This window comes from Condylostylus longicornis, unplaced genomic scaffold (genome assembly GCF_029603195.1).
Source record: "Condylostylus longicornis isolate FDR11 unplaced genomic scaffold, ASM2960319v2 ptg000177l, whole genome shotgun sequence".
NCBI lineage: Eukaryota > Metazoa > Arthropoda > Insecta > Diptera > Dolichopodidae > Condylostylus > Condylostylus longicornis.
In genome coordinates, this window is record NW_026578145.1 from 43,935 (window position 1) to 56,760 (window position 12,826).

General features: G+C 30.3%; 1 protein-coding gene across 1 annotated transcript in view; it reads right to left on the reverse strand.

The window, feature by feature from the left end:
- The window catches only part of LOC129616303 (mitochondrial import inner membrane translocase subunit Tim17-A), a 31,785-nt gene extending 21,266 nt beyond the window's left edge, over positions 1 to 10,519 (reverse strand). Inside the window, exon 1 of the mRNA XM_055531884.1 lies at positions 10,401 to 10,519. The gene's annotated coding sequence lies outside the window, so the exon portion shown is untranslated. The remainder of the gene's footprint in view (positions 1 to 10,400) is intronic.
- Positions 10,520 to 12,826: the final 2,307 nt, after the last annotated feature.

Genomic DNA, 12,826 nt, shown 5'->3' on the forward strand with positions numbered 1-12,826 from the left:
CCTTAAGAAGCTGAATTCAGTTTCCAGCTTATAGAATTCACAACTCGAAACACCCTGGAAATATAGCGAAATGCGGAACGGCGATAATAATAAAAGAAAATATAGTGCATTGCGATTTACACCAGATGATACCCGATGGAATGCAAATGACGGCTGCTCAGATCACTTCGACTAAGCAAAAATTTAAAGCTGCTGCATTATGTTGTCACCCCAGATTTAATGCCAATATACACAGGGATCTTACGACCATAAGTGTCACAGACGAAATTAAAAAGCAAGCAGCCTATTATAAAATGCGTTTATCCAGTCATGTCAACATCGAGGTGACTCGATTGGTTGACAATCAAAACTTTGTTAGATGACTTAAACGTACGAGACCTCTCGAATTAGTTTAATGTTTTTTATCTGGAACAATGATTACTTAGTACGGTATTGTGGCAGATCAAAAGCTTATAAATAATCAAAAAGGTTGGAGCAAAATTAATGATTAGTCGTTTCCTACTAGTTTTATAATTTATTTTGAGGAGGGTGTTTTTTAGTAGATTAAAGTTCCACACTACTGCTTTTCTAACTCCATTTAAACGTTAACACGTGGGGGATTTATACGAACTTTATTTGTAAAATTTACTTTTGCAGACTTAGTTTCATTTACTTTTATTTTCTATTTCTTGGTCCAAACATCAAAACTATTGCTTACCTGCTGCAACTTTCTTGTGGCGTCGTCAATATTTGATGCTACTGCTATAATTTCAGTATCGTCAGCACATGTAGCCAGTATTGTGTTGTCTAATTGAGGCACATCTCTTGTAAAAAGTGGATATAGACCCAAAATACTACCCTGAGGCACACCTGCTCTTGTTTCTCCAAGTGTGGAATAGTACCCTGAATATCCTGCTCTAAACCCGAATTGGTGGTTCGGAATTAATCACGTCTCCTCAACTATAGGTCATATTCTTTTCAGTAATAATTTTTCAAAAAGTTTTGACAAAATTGGTAGCTAAGAAGTTGGTCTATAAGAGTTGGTCTCATTTAAAGGTTTACCAAATTTATGCATATTTGCAACCTTAAATACAATGCATATTTTAACCTTAATGCAGAAATCATTAAAAAAGTCAACATCGTTATGCCCTTTGCTTATTTATGGTAATTGCTTCAGTATCTCGGAGGTAATTAAATTTTTCCGGTGTTTTCCTTGACTTAAAATTTTTATTTGTTCCACTATTTTTCTTTGTGCAAATGGAGCGACAACGTTTTCTGCTCTCACATTTCCCAATGCAATATTTATGTTTGAGTGTATGTCATTTGGCACATTTCAGCCTTATTCTTATTTTCTATTTCCGATTTGCCATCCGTTCCCCTAATAGGCGGGACATATAAAATTGGCTTTTTAATATTTTTGGCAGCCCTTCATAAGGAATAATTACTTTCTTAAATCTTCTTTGATTTTTCTTATTTTTCTTTTTAGATTCTAAGTCAGTCGATTGAGTGCAGTTTTATCTGTCGGATCTCGATTATCATATCCAGTATTTCTCTTGGGTAAGTCATACTCACGGATTTATACTCATGTTGTTTTGTATTATTCCAGGCAGCGCTTTGTATAATTTTTCTCTACCTCAGAATCCAAATCATCTTGGGTTCGTACTTTAATTCTTAAGTTTATTTTATTCTTTATCTCTGCTTTAAAAATAGAAATTATCTTTATTCGGCAATGTAGTTATATTTTTTATAATAATAAATAATAAGGAACCACATACTACTTCTATTGTCTTTTAATTGATAAAATCAGAAAATATACGTTCTGTAGCTGCAAGAAAGACGAGTAACCGTGAAAATTTAAAAAAATATATGCAGGAAATGTATTAACTACTACAACTAGTTAACACCAATATGTTTTTGGTATATATGTACTTGTCTAAAAGTTCTAGATTTGAATACAAGGAGGGTAGCGCCAATTTAATATAGTTACATCTCCATCCACTCAAAATACTGAAAACCCTAATAAGAATAATAATAACACAAATATTGTTCTTTTAGATTACTCACTACAATTATAATAAACCCAAAAAGATTAAATCAGCACTTTCTTTCTTTTTATTTTTTTTCTTTAAATAATTGTTCATATCTCATATCATATTTCAAAACAAAAGTTATTGCTTGGAACAATTACATTAATGTGTGAACGAACGACACACTTAAAATCGTTTATGTTTCATTTTACATTTTTTATTTTTTTTTTTTTATTATTATTGTTCTTACATTGTGTTAAACCTAAACACGATACAATGCGTAATGAGAATCACTAATAATAAATAAAGATTAACATTTGGTTTGCATATTGAGTAAGTATTCCAAATATTTTAAAAAATTATTATTATAAGTGTTATTTTAAAGATAAGCAAAATTAACGATAATTTTGTAATGTAATGTGTTCTAAATTAAGAAAAGTATTTTTTTGTTTTGTATAATTTTTGTAATTTTTAAGAACGTTTTAAATTTTTGTAAAACCAATAAAGTTCAGTTCATTTTTTGTCAATAAAGCGATCGCTTGATCGACTAAAAATATTAAAACTAGTTTTTTCGATTTTCACACAAAAGACGCCATTACACATAAGTGGCGCAGTTCCGGTAGGATTTAAAAATAAAAAGGGTGAATTTGAATTTGAAACGAATATACTAGTGAAAAAAAAAAAGTGAACTCAAAATAACAAAAGAAAGTGAAAAAGAGAGCTTTCTTGAAATAATAATAAAATAATAAACCGTCAACAAATAATTGACTTACTATTGACTCTTACAAACTTGAGTATTAAACTGGTGAACACATAAGGAAATTTTTTAATAAACTAGTAAAATTATTCATAATAAAATAAAAATTGGACAAAGTTATACCTAGAAATAATAATAAAAAACTGCTCAATCAGTGGAAATTGTATACAAAAAATTTAAAAATAATAAAACAAAAAATAGTAAATATAACAAAAAAAAAAAAAAAATAAAGTTGGGTCAAACCAATGGTTTGTATTGTAGCACTTTTCCCTTCAACAAGTGAAAATTCTGCTTTTAAATACAGTCTACGAGTATGGATACCTATCACACTATTAAAATTATTTTCATTCATACACAAAACTATTTCTAGGATTGCATATATTTAGGATGATGTATACATGCACTCTTTGAAATAAAGCAAAAATTAATATAAAGTGGGGTTAACATAATGCTCGATTTTAAAGGTTATTTGTGTGAGTTAAGAAAAATAATTATATTTTTACTGTCATGGAAATTACCGTTAACTTTTTGCGTTTATAGAAATTTGAAAAAGCTTGCGGTTTCAGAAATATAAGGTATCAAAAATTCAAATTTTACAAATTTTAAGAGGCGATAACTTGAGAGGGGGTGGAGATGGAAAAAAATTTTCTTTAAACAAAATAAACTATTTATTAATGTCTAAAAGCCCCTAAAATTTCAAGCTTCTACAGGCTGGGGTCTAGAAGAAAAGCGAAATCAAAAATTTGGAAAAAAAAGACTTTAGATAACGGTAAATTTGAACGGCCATTTTGTTTTCTAAAGTTTAGCTATAGTATTCCGTGCTAGAGGAAGCAAGCCACTGTCTTTCTGCTTTTGCAAAATTTCAAAAATGCTTATGGTTTCATTGCAACAAATAGTTAAAAAAGGCCATTTTTAGGGTTTTGGGGGGGTATAACTTCTAGAGGGGAGGGAGATAGGTAAAAATTTTGTTCTACGGAAATTAGTTTCTAGTAGAGATCTATGTACATACAAAATTTCAGCTTTCTATCTTCAAGGGTGTAGAAGTTTTGTAAACAGACGCACGGACGGACGGACAGAGTGAAACTAATAAGCACTTTTTTTCAAAAATTTTTTGGAAAAGTGCTAAAAATCATGGAAAACCAAAAAAGCATATTGTCCCCATCGCAGTTTGATCGTCAGAAAAACTCCAACAGCAGTGGCAGCAGTCCCCCCCTTACACAGGCTCCAACCGCACGACCACGACCAAATACGCCAGAATTAACACTAGCTTTGGACCCGATGAGGTATATAGCGGATCTCCCAGATTTTAGTGTTATGTCAGAAGACTTATATAAATTCTTAGATTTAGTAGCAAATATCATACCGCTAATAGCGAAGTATGATACAAGTAGTCAGGTCATTTTAATAAACAGAATCAAAGCTAAACTAACAGATAGAGCTAGAGAGGTTGTTGAAATAAACAACCATGTTATAAACTGGCTTGAAATTAAGAAAATTTTAATAGATAATTTTGGCGAAAGAAAAACGGCTTTGCAACTTTTCGAAGAGTTGCAAAGTATAAAATTTCGCACAACAAGTGTAGATCTTCATAATGACATAAAAAAAATATTACGTAGAATAGTAATAAAATAAAAGATGAGCCAAATGGGGAGACCATTATCCGAGCAAATATTCAAACTGGGTTGCGAATATTTAAGGAAAAATTACCTGAACCAATGCGTTCAGTGATTTTTAGTCGCAACCCAGCCTCTTTAGAGGATGCTATTGAAGTCCTCTTTGAAGGCAATTATGCAGATTTTAATCCATACAATTCTAACAATAGAAATTCTTACACAAATAAACACTTTTACAGAAATAACAAATCATATCACAATACATCTAACACTAATACTAATAATAACTGCGCACATAAATATAATTATAATATCGCTGGTCATAATAGTAGTATCGTGCGTTATGACCGCGGTAACAACAACAAATTCTAAGGAAAAGAAATTCTAACAATAGTGGTAATTTTAGTAGTAATATTAATCGTAATAATAATAACAATAATTATAATAGTAATAATTACAATCGTAACAGTAACAATAATTATAACAGTAATAATTACAATCATGACAATAACTATTCTGGGTTCAGATCTCAACGTAATCTGAAAAATCAGTCCGGAAATTTTCAAAATTCCCGGTCCCAACCGATGGACGTAGATCCATCACCGTCTACAATTCAGCGGGCGAATAATTTAGAAATAAAAAATGCAGATGGTTCAAACGCTTGTTCTTGTGCTGAGACTAACCAGCGAAGTAGTTTGGAAAATTTTCAAACATCTGCCTCGGTATCAAAGCCCAACCAAAATTAACCCTATATAAAAATCCAATCAAAACTTAGACTATTACGATTTATGATAGATACTGGTGCTTCTATGAGCATCATTAACTCCGAAATTTGTAACCCTATTTTTAAAAAGAAAATTAACCCAATTAAAATTAAGACATTAAGTGACGTCATTAGTTGTGATACGAAAGTTACAATAGACAGTTTCATTAAGTTTGACTCAGTGCATAAAATGGAATTCTTAGAATTTGATTTCCATGACAGATTTGACGGATTAATAGGAAACAACATACTTTTACCTTTACAATCCCAAATCGATTTCAAAATTAAAGTTTTAAAATTGGGGACTGGAAATGAAATCCCACTTTACTTCAGCGTAAATGAAGAAAGTGAATATCATGTTCCTGTACCTATCAGTAAATTAAGTATTTTTAATGGTGCGGTGTTTCGTGGTGAAGATAGTGTTAATTGTGATCGTCTTGATCATAAAACTAGGAACGAACTCTTCAAAATTTTGAAAAGATTCGGCAAAGCCTTTTATCGGGAAGGTGATGATCTAACATTCACTCACGAAATAAAACACAAAATAAGTACAGTAAATGAAATTCCTATTTAAACAAAAATTTACCGTTACCCTGAAGTGCATCGCCAAGAGGTAAATAAACAAATCGAGGATATGTTACAATGGGGTATAATTAGATAAAGCGATTCGCCATATTCGGCTCCAATATGGGTTGTCCCCAGGAAGCTGGATTGCTCTGGCGAACAAAAATGGCGTGTCGTCATTGATTATAGGAAACTTAATAATGTCGATACCTAACATAGACGATATCTTAGATAAATTAGGTCGTTCTATGTACTTTACAACTCTTGATTTGGCCAAGAGATATCATCAAATAGAAATAGAAAAGGAAGATATAAAAAAGACAGTATTTAGCACGAATGGCGGACACTATGAACTTGTAAGAATGCCATTCGGTCTCAAAAATGCCCCTGCGACTTTTTAGAGGCTCATGAACTCTCTGATTTTATAGGTGATGATGAAAGATTTTATAGGTAAACAGTGTTATGTTTACCTAGACGATATAATTATTTTTAGTACAAGCAAAGAGGAACACTTTGATTTCTTACAAAAAATTTTAAAAAGACTTGAAGACGCTAATTTGAAAATACAATTAAATAAATGTGAATTTATGAAACAGGAAACGGAATTTTTGGGTCATATAGTGACACCAGGGGGAATAAAACCCAATCCCAATAAAATAGAAGCAATTAACAAATTTCCAATTCCTAGGATCTCCAAACAAATAAAAAGTTTCCTTGGTTTGGTAATCCTTGGTTATTATAGAAAATTTATAAAGGATTTCGCAAAAATTGCCAAACCTATGACTGTTTGCTTGAAGAAAGCCAAACAAATAAATATCGATAAATTTGAATACAAAGAAGCTTTTAATAAACTAAAACTTTTTATCACTACGGATCCAATTTTAAAGTACTCTGATTTCTCCAAAAAATTTATTTTAACTAGTGATGCTAGTAGTGCTGCTCTTGGAGCAGTACTTTCTCAAGAAAATCGTCCCATATGTTTTGCATCTCGTACCCTTAATGAACATGAGACCAAGTATTCAACCATTGAAAAAGAATTACTTGCTATAGTTTGGGCTACCAAATACTTCCGCCCATATCTATACGGTCGCAAATTTTTAATTCGTACTAATCATAAGCCGTTACAATGGCTTCACAATTTAAAGGAACCTAATAGCAAATTACAGAGGTCGCTTTGTCGTGAATGGAAATCAATTCAAATGAAAATGATGTTGAAGAAATGTTTTCTACTCAAGCAACTATTCACTCAGCTGATGAGGATACCTCAGAGTATATCCCGATATCAGAATTGCCTCTAAATTTTTATAAGACACAACTAATTATTGAAAGGGGCGATTCAAAAAGTACAAAACAAACTAAAATTAATGGTAGGTAGAGAATAATAATTAGAAGCAACAATTTGAATGAAGAGACTGTCATAAACATTTTTAAAGATCACATACCAAGCAAGGGTATTTAGGTGTGATGATTGATGACATTAATGTTTATAACGTTTTGCAAAACACTTACCTAAAGCATTTTTCAAAAAACAAATTGCTAAGAGTAAATAAGTTCTCTAAACTTTTGCAAGATTTAAAGGATAGAAATGAGCTACAAGAAATTATTTTGCGGCAGCATTGCAAATCAAACCATAGAGGAATTAATGATGTTTACCTCAATTTAAGAGAAAAATTTTATTACCCTAAATTTAAAATTGCAAAATATGAGAGAAAACCGTTGAAATTACCGTTAAAAGTTACTGAAACCCCAAATAAGCCACTACAATTGGTATATGTGGACGTGTGGTTTCATAGCAAGGGCAAGCCTTATTTAACATTTATCGATAAATTTACAAAACATGCCCAAATTATACCCATAGCTTCAAGAAACTGGATTGATCTGAAAAATGGATTTTTGCAATATATTGGTTCCTTTGGGAAACCAACCAAAATCGTAACGGACCAAGAAAAAGGCCTCACAAGTCTAAATTTCCAAAATTTTATGAAAAATGAAGGTATAGACATTCATTTTGTAACACCCAATAATGCAATGTTGCAAGACCTGCAACAGAGATATCGAACGATTTCATAACACTTTGAATGAACATCTTCGGATCTTGAATGCTGTCGAAAAGGAACAACGTACACCATAAGTCTAAAAACTTATAATGAGACCATTCACTCGTCAACTGGACGAAGACCTATTGATTTCCTTAACGGAACAATTACCCCAGATCAATACCAGACCATTCATAATAAATTAATTAAAATAAAAGAAATTTCAATAAATAAATTTAATATTAAAAGGAAAAAGGAAAAACCTACTAATTACCTAAAACTTAATAGAATAACTAAATTACAACCCTATCACAAAAAGGTAGATATTACACATTCTAGTGAAAATCATTTTAAAATAAATAGAGAACCCCTACCACGCTATGTGAATCAATTTAAAAGGAAACTTAACTTTGAAAGTTAATATTAAGAATTATTCCAAAAAATCATTTATTTACTTTATTTTTCTTTTAGTTACTTTAAAACTTTTACTTATCCTTATCATACTACTTTTTACTTTGGCATTGTCTGAAATTGAAGTTAACTCGATACCAGCGGGTAATGGTTACATTCTTTTCCAAAAATCGGAGGTAAAAATAATTCATAGTTATAAGCGAATAATGCATGCGGCTAATCTCTCTTTATATGAAGAAATTATTAACAAAATAGAATTTAACATTATACGGTTGCATGAATAAACCGAAATACTTAATTCTCTCCTTCATAATTTAAAACAATTAAAGGAAGATTTCAATAGTATCATACCGCACATTGTCGCTAAAAGAGATAATGATAGAAAAGAAATAATGATAGAAAAGGCTGTTCATTTTAAAGATGAATTAAAAAGCATGTGCTGTCACAAAGGTAAACTATCTCATTTATCTTTTCAATTGATTGCCACAATCCTGTTTTTACAACAGATAATGCTGCTTATAAGCAAACCACAGGGGCCCCTAGTAAATGAAATAATAACATGCAAGCAAAATATTTTACAAAATGTAGAAAAAAAAAATAAAAGCTGTGACATTGAAATTTCACCTAAGAGACTATATTAGCAGGGTCAATGTGTTTGATAAAAGTTGTTGAAATTGATTGGGTCCTTCTGGTAGCTGTCATACAGCTTCAAAAGTCATTTGGCCATATCTCAAAAACTATAAAAGCTGTTATTGAAATTTCAATTTTTGGAGCTAATGTGTAGGGCCAATGCTTGGCTCCTTCTGGTAGCAGCCATACAACTTAATAGTTGTTTGGTCATATTTTAGAAAATATTGAAAACACAGTACTGAGATTTTGTATAAATTAATATGGTAATACGGCAGCTTAAATTCATAGTCTGTCCCATACTCAGCTAAGGCATAGTTATTCGCTTATAGGATAACAAATTCGTAGGGGTATCACAGAGTTGACACGGTCAACTCTATTTTTTCCCGTTTTTTTCCTTTTTGTATGAGTAGGAAATGTATTAATTCATATAAGGAAGAGTTAAAGAAACTAAAATTGCAAGTATATCATAAAAATTAACTAATTATTAATGCTCATTTTAAAACATCTTTGATTCAGGGCTGTCGTTTGATTTTTTGGATGAGAAGCAGCAGTATTCTAAAAACGGAGCCATTTTCAAGAAAATGGAGCCAATTCCTATATTTATAATATATATTATAAAAAAAAAAACAATTTATTATCGCACGAACACAAAAAAAAGTCTGAAAAAAGAAACAAAGGCTTTTAACAAAAATTGTAAACAAATTCGAATTATAAAATATCACAATAAAAACTAAAACTTAAAATAATATCTTCTACATGAAACGTCGTATATGTACATTACATTCATACATTTTTTAAATTTTAGGCTCTAGTTATGATAATTAAAAAATACTTTAAAATATTAAAAAAACTTATAAAAATTATTATGACATTTTCTTCTGATGTTTACAGCCTTATTCATTTCCTTATATGTTCGTATATTAAAATGGTGTTGACAAAGCGTACTTCAAATAAAAACAAGAAGAAATGTTTTAATTGCCAATAAGCGATTTAATTACACCCTTCACCTTTCATTGTTGTAATGCAATTAATCGAACCTGTAAAAAAAATCTATACAAACTTCGCGGATATGTCTGACCTATAATTGGTCACACGACTACCAAGTTTCACGAGCCTGCCATTATTTTTTTTGTCAAATATTTAAAATTAGCTTTTGAACTTACGCGACAGCTACACGAACCAGTTTCTCGCATCGGTCCAATTACAATGGGGTTCGTCCCTGGCACAAAAGAAATAATTTGCGAAAGTTTGGTGTCGATTGCATTATTTGTTTTTGAACTACCGTGCGATCGGACTGACGGACGGACATGTCTAAATCAACGCAGAATTTTACGGTGAGCAAGAATATACGTATATACATGTTCATACCTAAAATGACCTTCAAGTGGTTACAAACTCCATATCAAAATTAATATACCATTCACGAAGCCGTAGGGTATAATAATATACATATGTACTTCAAATTTTCTTACTATAAGTTAAAATAAGGTCACAACTTGGTTCCTAGCGGTTGGCATCAATATTTTTAAATAATTCTTTTGAGTTTAAAATGTTGCTAACCATTTCAACATAATAGGAGTTTCTCAATTTAGTTTTAATGAAATTAACAGAAGAAAGTACCTTTTCAGCTGCCGTACTACAATGCGCTAGCTGAGGAAGCTTTGAATAAATTTTTCAAGTTTTAAACAATATATTCTATCGACTTCAATTAAGATGTCAAAATTGTAATGTTGTCGTTTATTGAAATATATTTCATCTGCTGATATCGAAGAGTTTTATAAGCTTGTATATTTGACACTATTGATATACTTGATACACAAAAAGATAGGTGGCGGCTTTTGAATCAGCAGAAAAAGGTATAGGTTAATAACACCGTTAGTCAAGATATTGTTAACGAATTTTTAAATATTGCAAAAAAAGTTTATTTTTTTATTTATAAATTATATTTTTTAAAATTTTTTTTATTAAAATTTTTTCTTAAGAATAATTATCAATGTTTTTGGCCGGTTTGACTGACAAAAAAACAAAATTGAAGTCAAAATGAAAAAGGAGGAGCCGGAGACACAAATTTTCAAATTGAAACCAAATGGCTCGGATTGACAGCCCCGATGCAACATGTTAGGGGTAATAGTTATTTCAAAAAATTTTTGAACATAAAGACCCGCTAGGGGTCTACGAAAAAATACGAATTTAGTTCAATAAGTTTTTTATTTAACTTTCTCACATCAAAGAAAGTAGCAGGGGGTCTATCAAAAATTGAAAAACACGACAAGGGGTCTACGGTAGAAAAAAGTGTGGGAATCTCTGATCTACATAATATGTCCTTCTATTTCAGAAACTTAAATAATTTTATTCATTGCAAATATATAATGCGTACAGATTTTTAATGAGTTTCCAAACTCGAAACCACCTACTTACGTACAATTAATTCAACTTTCAAAAAACAAAAATTTAGCATACTAGCTAATGTATAGAATGGGAAATTTGTACCGAAGTGACTCCATATTTTTCAGACGAGTCATAAATATTCGTTTTTTTTTTTTTGTGTAATATTTTTGGTAATTTTTCAGCGACTCAATTTTTATTTGGGAAAATTTCGTTTGACGATAAAGTTCTCTAGGAGAATCTAAAAATGGGAATGGATGTGTTTCAATTCTGCACGGAAAATATTTTTTTTACTTAATGTTAAAGTTACACATCTTAATGTTAATCGTAGATTTAATCTGTGATAAAATCTGATGAGCATAAGATTTATGTTTGTCGGACTTTTGACACATGTGTAAAATATTAAAAAAAAAACAAGAATCTGTTGATCGTTGCAAAGCTTTTTTAAAAATTTATTTTCCGTCATGTTATTTTTAAGAATCTGACAGAATATTGATAATCGAATGTGCTTCTGTTTTTTCATCAAATTTTATCAGAAGTCAGATTTCAATTACACATTAGATTTTCATCAAATTCAAATTTATTCGTAGATTAAGAGTCTGATCGTGTATCTCACTATTTTATTCACCAAGTGAAAAAAATGTGAATTAATATCATATATTGCATATTGTATAATACAATTTTCAAGTGAGAATTATTCTGTATCTCGTTTTTTTAATATGTATACAAAATTTATTCACTTTGTTCTTAAAGGTGAAATGTTCAGCCAAAAAAGTTGTCAAAATGTTCAGTCAAAATAGTTTGTCGAAAAAAGGAAAAATCCAAGTGAAAAAATAAATCGCTGGCAAAACTGTGATACCACGTAAGTGCAAATATTTCCAAAAGTACTTTACCAATTTTCTGTTTAGGAAATGTCAAACAATCCATCTTTTAATTCTATATGTTTTTATATTTAATGTTATTAATATTTTTTAGAGTTGTTCTGTAAAATTACCACACAAAACTGATAATTTAAGAAATTTTTTAACAAAATAATATTCATTTTCGAGGGTCTTAAAATAAATTTCTGGTATTAAAAATATTCTGAAAATTTATATAATAAAAGATATAATGAGTTTTGTTTAAATTTGTTTTTTTTTTTTTCACAGATATCTTATATGAAAAAATATTTTAAAATATTTTTTTGTTTTTACTTGAAAAAAATTTTTTGAAACTTATCTTCCATTACACATATCTTATCTTAAATTACACATATCTTATAGAGGCCAAAGAAGAAAATAAAATAAATACGCTCCTGTTACAACTTTGACAATCCTCAGAGCGAAGAAAGAGATAACTAGAAAATTCATTGTTTTTTCAAGATGCTCCTTCTTTTAGTATTTCTAATTCGTTGGAAAATCTGATGTGTAAAAGACACCTAACGGTGGCCTATTTTCGGATTTGAGAAATATTTGTGTGCATACGACTATGTTTTTATCCATTGTTGACACACGTTTAGTTAGCAAGGTCGATTTAGCTAATGCAACGTATGTCAAATTTTAATGCAAATGTCGTTGTGTAAACATACACATATATCAAATTTTCATTTCACGATTGAATTGTAACATTTTTATCGTGAATGGCCATATGATTTTGACAACAAGCTAAAACGCAACGTTTCT